We start from the raw sequence: 9,614 nt of genomic DNA, 5'->3' as shown, positions 1-9,614 counted from the left end.
ACTAGCATTCAAAAGCAGCTTTGTCATCGAGGCAATAGAAGACTCCACAGTATCTCTGTCTGTTGCCCATTAATATATTGGTAGCAACTTTGAAAAGAAAAAGAAAAGGAGCTGTACCCCCTTTTATTATCTGCTTATAAAATCAAACAGAAAACAAACATCGAGTCCTTTATGCACTTCATTTGTACAAGAGAAGGACTAAGAACAGAAATGTGTTACAGAGATCCAAATTTAAGTGTAAGTAAGTGCCTCACACAGCTTTCCAGCGGTGCTCAGGCGGGGCCACTTCATAATCCCTGGCACCAAAGTTGCAGAATTCTTTGCCAGCTATTTTAGGAAATCATTAAGATAATTCAGTGATAAAGCAAGACTCTTCTCACCCAGAGGTGTATAGGCCTATATCACTCCATTGTGTACAAATAATCCCAGTAGATGTGGCACTCCATATACCTAGGACAGGGTGCACCAGGGTGATCTCCAAGGATTTCAGTATACTGCCATCTCTCAAATTTGTAGAGTAGCTGAGTGCCCAACATTGCATTGAAGTACTGCTTTATCCCTGCTACAACTTCATTAACAGCATGCTCCTTATTATCTGCCTTTCCTTCCAGATTTCTTATAATTTGCATAATCCTCCAGAATGAAATCCATTCTTCTTGGCAGGAAGATAAAAGAGCTGTTTCTGCCAGGTAATTAAGTCCCAGCCATCAGCAAGCCATGGTTCTAGTTCTTCAGGAGTCTTTACTTTAACTGTGTTCATGAATGTTTCCTCCTTATCAGCAGTGAGATCCACTCGAGCTCTTTTCTTGAGAGGAGGCTGAGGTGTCTCACAGGTACTGCCACCATTTCCATTTCTAGGTGTTTTTTGTTTGTTCTTGTTTTGTTTTCGCTTCAACATTTTTTCTGTTGCAGACCAGATGCTTTTTTCCTGGGTAGCCCCTCGCAATCTTCCCCTCTGCATATTGCCCTTGACTGGCTCTTAGAAGTTCTTGCTGTTTCTGCAGATTGGTGTCCAAGTATTTGAGTACTCTGCAGTTGCAGTTTATTTTACCAGTAGTTATCCATGGATGCATTGGTATGTGCTAGTGGGTGAGGGGATACATTTTGTTTTTTTACCTGAAAGTGGTATAGAATTATTCCAAGTTTGGAGCCATAATTAATTGATAGACAGTATTTAACTTAGCAGCCTTTTCACAACCCACCATCAATTTTATAAAATGACTTAAGAGGAAGTCTCATGAAAGACTCTTCTCAATTGGCTACATAGATACTAGAAGTTTAGGGCTTGTTGAACATGAAAAAAATATTTTGTACAAATTTCTATCCCTCACTTAATTTGTAGTTTATTGGAAGAAATAAATTCCCATTATACTCGTTCCTCCCTTACATTCTTAGCTGTTTATTCCTGTGCTTTGTACCTTTGTCTCTGTTCTCGCTTTCTCTTTTTTAATTGCAAGAGGTCAGGGATTCTGTAGATGTGTGGTGATTAGAGGGGCTCTGGTGCTCCAGAAAGCATGGCTAAGAATCACTTGGAAACAGTTGTTTCCTCCTACACAGTAGGTCATCCAGGAAGAATTTGGACCCAGGGCACATTAGCCTGGGGCACAGTTGAGCGCTGTGCTTACTTGGATCATATGGTTGGCCAATTTGGGGACATTTCTGAAGAATGGTGGCGCCTCGGGCAATGAATCCTCCTTCTGCCTTCTTTCAATTACTTCACTTAGAATTCATGTGTTTCCTCTTTCATGAGGATAAATTTAAGGCATAGCCAGGTGGTCTCTTGACCAAGTCTTTAAAATTCAAAGGGTATGAATAAAAGGATGCCTTTGTCTCAGAACTTGGAGTCCTGGGACAAACGGATCCATGATAATAACATTAAAAAACACATTTGAAGTTTATACTGGACAATCTTTTTGCCCCCCTTTACTAAAAACATGTAGCCAATTCTTAGGCACGGTGAAGCCCAGGTCCCTCAGAATTCTTAGCTGTTGGCAGCATGGTACCATTCTTGCAATTGCACAGTGCCCACATTCCTCTGACATGTATGTGGGAGTGATTTATAGTTACACTTGCTACCACTTCCCCTGCCCATAAAACCAAAGAGCAGAGAGAGTGACAGATTGATATCATATTGTCTTTCATGAGCAGTTTCACATTTCACTGCTCTGTGCAAATTAATTTGGTTTATGAAAGGAATAGAGAGTGATCTTGGAGAGAGAAGGAGGAAAGGGGGGCAAGGGAGAAGGTTACGCTGTTCCCTACTCTCAGCCACTCAAGGCAGACAATGAGTCTTGGCTTCCAGATGATTTTTCTGTATTCATTAATGCTTTACTTCCCTTTTTCCCTAAAGACTACTTACAGTTACTCAGCTTTCCTTGAATTGTGTTCTCCTCATTGGTGCCTGAGGGCTCTATTTCTTTGAATGTTTTCCACAGGCATCTGTTGTTTGTTTCTAACCTGGATCTGAGGACAGTTGGCTATAGAGTGTCTAGTTCTCAGCTCTCAGGCATCTCATGGTTGATGTTGGCTTATCCACAATCATTCAATCTTCTTCAATTCACATTGATTCTGGGTTGGTCAGGGGATCCTGAAGAATGAACTAGTGCTGAGAACTGTGGCCCAGAGAATGCTGAAGGTAGGGAGGGCATAAGATTAGGGAGATGTAGAAAATCTCTGAAGAATTCAGGCCACTAGGGTCTAGGACTAAAATCAGGATCCTCAGTTCAAGGGATGAAGCTTAAAGGTAGATGATTTTCTGGGACCCCCTTCCTTTGGACTGTTTTTGAAACAGATACAACTCCAGCTGGGACATCCTAAGTCAGAAGCTTTTAGAGGCCCAAAGTTGAGCCAGACATTCACGGTGCCTCTTTTGCAGGAGAAATACTGGTGGAATTGTGGCAGTGGCCATGTTTTCCCTGGTGACTACAGAGCTTTAGCTCAAACATGAGGAGTCTCCAAGGTAAATGGAAATAGACTCTTTATGTTTACTGAAAAGCTACCAGTTTATACAAAAGCCACTTACTAGTAGATATGCCCAAACCCCAGTTTCTCTTTTGATCTTACTTTGGTATGTTTACTAACTATTATAGCTGATAGTTAAGGTGCAAACTGAGTCTGGTTGCACATGAGCAGGATAAGTTAGCCCAACCCATCACTCCCATAATATGTACCAGTTGACTTGGGGGTGGGAGGGATTAACACTTAGTTTGTTTTTTTTTGTTTGTTTGTTTTTTAAATTTCTTTATTGATTTCAGAGAGGAAGGTAGAAGGAGAGAGAGATAGAAACATCAATGATGAGAGAGAATCATTGATTAGTTGCCTCCTGCACGCCCCCCACTGGAGACCGAGCCTGCAACCCAGGCATGTGCCCTTGGCCAGAATCGAACCTGGGACCCCCCAGTCCGCAGGCCGATGCTCTATCCACTGAGCCAAGCCGGCCAGGGCAACACTTAGTTTTTGATTAATTTTATTTAACAAATTTAGGTGAAGACAATCTCCCTCTCATCTGCCTCTCAACTATAAAGTGAAAAAGGTAGCAGCAATAACAATTGCATTCTCTAAAATGATGCCTTTCCATGTGTTCATTTTTCAGAGTGAAGTACAAAAATATGTTCCTTTAAGCCTCCCTTGCTAAAAATAACAGCAAGGAAATTGACCTTTTTGCCTTTAAATGAGACTGAGGAAAAATCTCTATCTTAGGTCAAGGTTGAATTCTCATAACTGTCTATCGATACTATCTTCCCAATGATTATATGACAAGCATTATTTTAGAAACCAAGAGCTTATACTCAAGTTAGACACATTGAATTGTAATTTGTTTTAATACCCAAAACTAAAAATAAATTTGCAGTGGGCAAAACCCCAGATGTGTTTTGTCAGTCTCTTTTTCACTTAATGTCTAAAACTTTATGTTTTTAAGGAAAATGTTATCCATGTGTTTCTCATTTATTTACACTTAACTCATCAGTATGTTTAGTATGAGTTATTTGATGTCCAAGAAGCTTTTTTAACTATTTTATGTGCTTATTTTATACACCTATGAAATGGGAAGTTACTTATGCCAAGAAGGCAAACTGTGCAAAGCCTATTACCATCATTGTCAACAAATATTTATCCTTAAAATGTCAAGATTTGTTTAAAAATCTGAAGAAATTTCTGAGAATTTCTAGACAAATCAACATAACTTAGAACTCTTTCCTAATATCATTGGTGGGCTCACCTCACTGGAAGCAAGCATCTTTTCAAATGTGACTGTCTCAGTCAGCTTGGGCTGCCATACCAAAAGACTTCAGACTGGGTGGTGGAAACAACAGAAATTTTTTCCTCGCAGCTCTGGAGGCTGGAATGTCTGAGATCAAGGTATGGTAGGATTGGCCTCTGATGAGGACCTTTCCTGGCTTGCTGATAACTGTCTTCTTACTGTGTCCTTACAGCGTGGAGCTTACAGTGAAAGCTCTCTGGCATCTCTTCTTATAAGGACACTAATCCTATTGGATCAGAGCCCACCTTTATGACCTCATTTAATCTTAAGTAACCTCGAAAGTTACCATCTACAAATAGAATTACTTTGGGGGTTGGAGCTTCAACATATCAATTGCGGCGGGGAGGAGGAGGTCAGTACTCAAATATTCAATCCGTAACAGTGGTCAATGATTAGAACGAAAGAAAGAAGGAAATATTTTCAGGCATATAATGAAGGAATTTCATATCTGGTTATTTCACCAGGAAAAATTGTTTTCTCAACTGGTGCCTCTTCACTTGTACCCTCTTAGCCTTCAGTGTTACAGAGCAATAGAAAAACTGTTGAAAGTATTTATTTTACTCACGTTCATATAGTGAAGATTTGTCTTTTTATTCAATACACTTTCTGAGTGGACACTCTGCCCTGGGCACTCTGGAAAGTCCTATGACTAGGAAGATGGGTAATGTATATACTTGTTGGGATACTCAGGCTGGTAGGGAAATTGGACAGTGTAGTAGATGTTATTGAGGGCTCACCCATTGTTGCCTTGGCCCATCTCAATTGATCCACATGCAAATACAACCTGGAAGTGCAGTGAAGTTAATGTTTCCAAGGGGCCACACTGTAGTAATAGTGATGAGTAAATGAGTTCTCACTCCATCTGGTGTGATGATTGAGATATACTCCACACAGTTCCTCAGAGAGATTTCAGGGCATTGCCCATAGCAGCTGGCTACTCATTAACATACCCCTTATTCTATCTCTTCCTTTCCTTATCATAATTCTCTTCATCTGTGATTCCCGAGATCATCCACCAGATAAACCACTTGCACCCAGGTCCTTATCTCATCATTTCTTTTGAGGACAAACATAAACTAAAACCCACAGAAAACCAGGACTTGCAGTAGAGTAATATGATCTGTAACAGAATATACACAGTAGGAAGAGGCAGTATCAGAACACAGACCAGTTATTTATTTGGTAGAGATTTGTGGGAGTCACAAATCTAGCTCAGAGTCAACAGGTCAACATTCCCCCTTCAGTATAAGACTTACAAAGGCAGGGGTACCATCTATTCGGTGCTCTATCCCTAGAGTCTAGTGCAGGTCTGGCACAAAAGAGCTTACCTCTACTTTGTTGATTCAATGATCCTTCTTTGACAGAGGGAAAACTGAGGGGTTTAGAAGGTGTTGAATCACATTGTTCTAATGTCCAGTTCAGGGCTTGTCCCTCAAAACAACTTTAAAAGGATAAAAAAGGGTTAGCTAGAAAAATTACAGGGATTAAGAAATGGGGTAGTGTGTACTAAGGCTGAGTTCTAAGCAATTATGGTACACTTGGGAAAACAAAAGTCATTTAGATATGGTTGGATTGCAGAAGGTGAATGTTTGCTGGAAAAAACAAAGATGAAGGACAATAAATAGGTCAAACAGGAAGACATGGTAGACCGTGCTAAGGCACTTGGGGTCTTGCTGAGAAATGATGTTGATGGAGGTAGACATCATGGAAGAATTGTCATTGGGCACAATATCTGATCAGGAAGAAATTCTGGAAACAAAGTTCTAGGTTTTCTTTTCTGCAGTGAGGAAGGTGGATGGGGTTGTGCAAGATTGGAGATACCAGGATAGAGCCCAAATATAGGCAGGACAGTGAATTCACAGCATTGATGGTGAGATGTGTAGGTTGAGATAGAAAATACAATCAAGGACCATGTCCTGGCATGGGCAACTGGGTAGTGCCAATTCTTGAGACAGAGCAGGTACGAAGATAGAGCTGATAGATCTTGAAGTATTCATGGATCCTCCAGGTGAGACTATCTGGCTTCTAGAGAAGATGATCTTGGTTGAAAATATAGGTCTGGAGAGGCAATAGCACATGGGAGATAATTTGAAGTCATGAGATTTAATGAAAAAAAAAATTAACCACTTAAACAGTGCTTACTGCATGCCATGAGTACTTATAAATATCAACTCAAAATATTAAATATATTTAATATTAATGACTTAACATTAATATTAGGTATTAAGTAGCTCTATTTAACTATTTACCGGTATAACTATACTTCAAGATTAAATTACTAAATATTAAGTCAGTATCTAATTCTACCTTATGAGGTAGATACTGTTATTCCACTTTGTAGGTGAAAAAACTTAGGCACAAGGAAGCTAAATAACTTTCTCAAAGTCATACAGCTAATGAGTAATGGAGCTGGGATCACCCAGTGTAGTGAAATGAGAAAGAAAAGACAAGTGTCATAACTCTAGGGCAGGAGTGGGGAACCTTTTTCCTGCCAAGGGCCATGTGGATATTTATAGCATCATTTGAGGGCCACACAATGTTATCAACTTAAAAATTAGCCTCCTATATTTGGTCAAACATTTAATTAATTCACCCCTAGTGCCTTGGCAGGGCCAGACCCAATGATTTTGCAGTCTTATACAGCTCGGGGGCCAGATGTTCCCCACCCCTGCTCTAGGGAATGAAATAGGAACTTGAGATCAATTAAGACCAATAAAGAGCATCAAAATAGCTAAGAGAAATACCAGGGAAAAGGTGGAATTTTAGGAGCTTGACAAGGAGAAGGCTTTACTTGGGTCAAATGCCACTGAGTGGTCAAGTTACAAGAAGGCTAAGAAATATTCATTGTTTTTCACATTTAAAAAAGTCACTAGTGATAACAGTTTTAATGAAATGATGCAGGTTAGTCTTTCAACTCAATTACCCTTCCTAGAGGAATCAATTCTAGAGAATGAGTTTGCTCTGACAAGTTTGTGCTGCAGATATTGAAGGAGGAAATTTAAAAGAGCCAGACTTTTGACCTACCCTGATACCAGAATGGGCAAGTCTTAAATAGCAATAATGCTAAAAAAAAAAAAAAAAAAAAAAAAAAAAAAAAAAAAAAATGAAGGAAGGAGGAAGGAAAAACTTGAGTGAAAAACACAGTAAAATATGAAAATTGAAGAAGATTCCCCCATAACGAATATTCTCAAAATTAAGATTTTGAAGACCCAATTTTTTTTTTTTGCGTTTGATGTTGCTCATATGTGAAGAAATAAAAGTGTTACATCAGACTCTGGAACTCAAACTATCAAGAATACAAAGAAGATTCATATTAAATCCCTTGCTGATGGATATTGGCAGCCTGCGAGAAACATGTGGGAGAAAGTTTTCAAGCTTAGAGTACAAGTGGAATGACTTTTGCACATATCATTTGTCAAGCATGTCCAAAGACAGTGGTGAAGGCTGAGGGGACTGTGGGAGTTGGATCGGTGTAGGCAGGCCTAATGAGGTGGAGACAATGCTTTCCTCAGTCATGTTTTAAGGTAAGTCAAAAGTGTTTGGATGTAAGTTGCTGTGGTCAAGTTTGTCTGTAAGGGACTTTTGCCGATACCTACAGTGAATTCATTAGTTGTCAATGATAATTGAATCAATTTGGAGTGTTTGCCTGGAAGAGACTCTCTACTTTCATTCTGACTTGCCAGATTTTAAAAAACGCAGCTTTACATCGGTCAGCTGAAATTGGTTTATGAATTGCTGGAAATCCCTAGGTGGATTTCCATCAATTCAAAACATCACAGACAATCCTGTATTTGCAGTGGGCTTTGAGTTATTCATGAAATCCTATTGAACATCTTTTTTGCATTAATTTAGTGATATTTCTCACTGACGTCAAGGTGATGAAAAATAACACTAAACCTTACTTGGCTGACTGTGGAGAACTTGGAACCCCACCAGGCGTGCTGCAGGCAATTTCTGGAAGGCAGGCAGCGGGACCGGCATGCCTTAGAGAGGAGGCGTAGAGAAGAACGAGTCTACAATTATGGGAATAAAATGCAAAAGTATGTGACTGCTGCCGGCAGTTTCAGAAAACTTATAAAAATTATGAAAAACATGCACCTATGGCAGAGGCAAGCAGAAGGAAGTACACTTTGAAAAAGAAAAATCAGCACTTTACTGAATTACCAAAAACTTCTTTAGGGTTTACTATTTCCAGGAACTTTTTAAATGATTTTATCAATATTTTTCATTTAATATTCATATATATATATATATAATTGATTTCAGAGAGGAAGGGAGAGGGAGAAAGAGAGCTAGAAACATCAATGCTGAGAGAGAACCATTGATCGGCTGCCTTCTGCACGCCCCACACTGGGGATCAAGCCTGCAACCTGGGCATATGCCCTGACCGGGAATCCAACTGTGGCTCAACCACTAAGCCATGCCGACCAGGCTCATTTAATATTCTTTTTTTTTTTTTTTTTTTTTTTTTAAATATATTTTATTGATATTTTACAGAGAGGAAGGGAGAGGGATAGAGAGCTAGAAACATCGATGAGAGAGAGACATCGATCAGCTGCCTCCTGCACACCTCCCACTGGGGATGTGCCCGCAACCAAGGTACATGCCCTTGACCGGAATCGAACCCGGGACCCTTCAGTCCGCAGGCTGACGCTCTATCCACTGAGCCAAACCGGTTTTGGCACATTTAATATTCTTGACAACACTTATGAGGTAGGAATATTGTGATTACCTTCATTTTACAGACAGTGGAGGTATGGCACAGAGAGATTAGGTAGCTTGCTGATGGTCACAGAGCTGGTACTGAGCTGGGATTTAAACATAGGAAGTATGGCTGAGAGTCCCTGCTTGTCGCTATGGTGAATGCTCCCTCTCATACAGGAAAGCAAAGGAAACAGCTTTTTCTTTCAAGAGTCTAAACCTATTTTCTCTAATAACATTCAGAGTGACTTTTCCATATGGTAGCTTCACCTTGATTGCAGTTTTACTGCATTGTGCCTTATAAAACTGTTTCTTCACCATCCACGATGTCATACCGGCACTGTTACAGGCAGCAGTTGATACTCCTGCATAGTAGGGGTTGGGCCTTCCTTCCCTGTGCAGTTGAGATCTTGACTGTAGCACATGTGGTAAGATTATAAATAGGAATAATTTCCCCTGCATAAACTGTGAACACAGACATTTATGGACCATTTATGGACTACATCGTTCTACCAGATTGCCTTCAGAGGGTCGGAAGCTTTAAGAAATGGTGAACAGCAGAAATTGAGAGGGGAGAAATGTAAATAGCTTCTGCACAACATTTTTCTCTTGACACATACATTTTTTTCGAGCACAATCACTACATTTGCAT

The 9,614-nt window shown here is 39.9% G+C and overlaps 1 pseudogene across 1 annotated transcript; it reads right to left on the bottom strand.

Moving 5' to 3' along the window:
- Positions 1-250: 250 nt before the first annotated feature.
- LOC308248313 (mortality factor 4-like protein 1) lies at positions 251-1,073 on the bottom strand (annotated as a pseudogene). The gene has a single exon. The product of its transcript is annotated as a mortality factor 4-like protein 1 (transcript).
- Between the last annotated feature and the right edge of the window lie 8,541 nt (positions 1,074-9,614).

Source organism: Plecotus auritus (assembly GCF_963455305.1).
Source record: "Plecotus auritus genome assembly, chromosome: 5".
NCBI lineage: Eukaryota > Metazoa > Chordata > Mammalia > Chiroptera > Vespertilionidae > Plecotus > Plecotus auritus.
The sequence above is the reverse complement of the archived record's forward strand: the minus strand, read 5'-3'. Positions and strand labels throughout refer to the sequence as shown.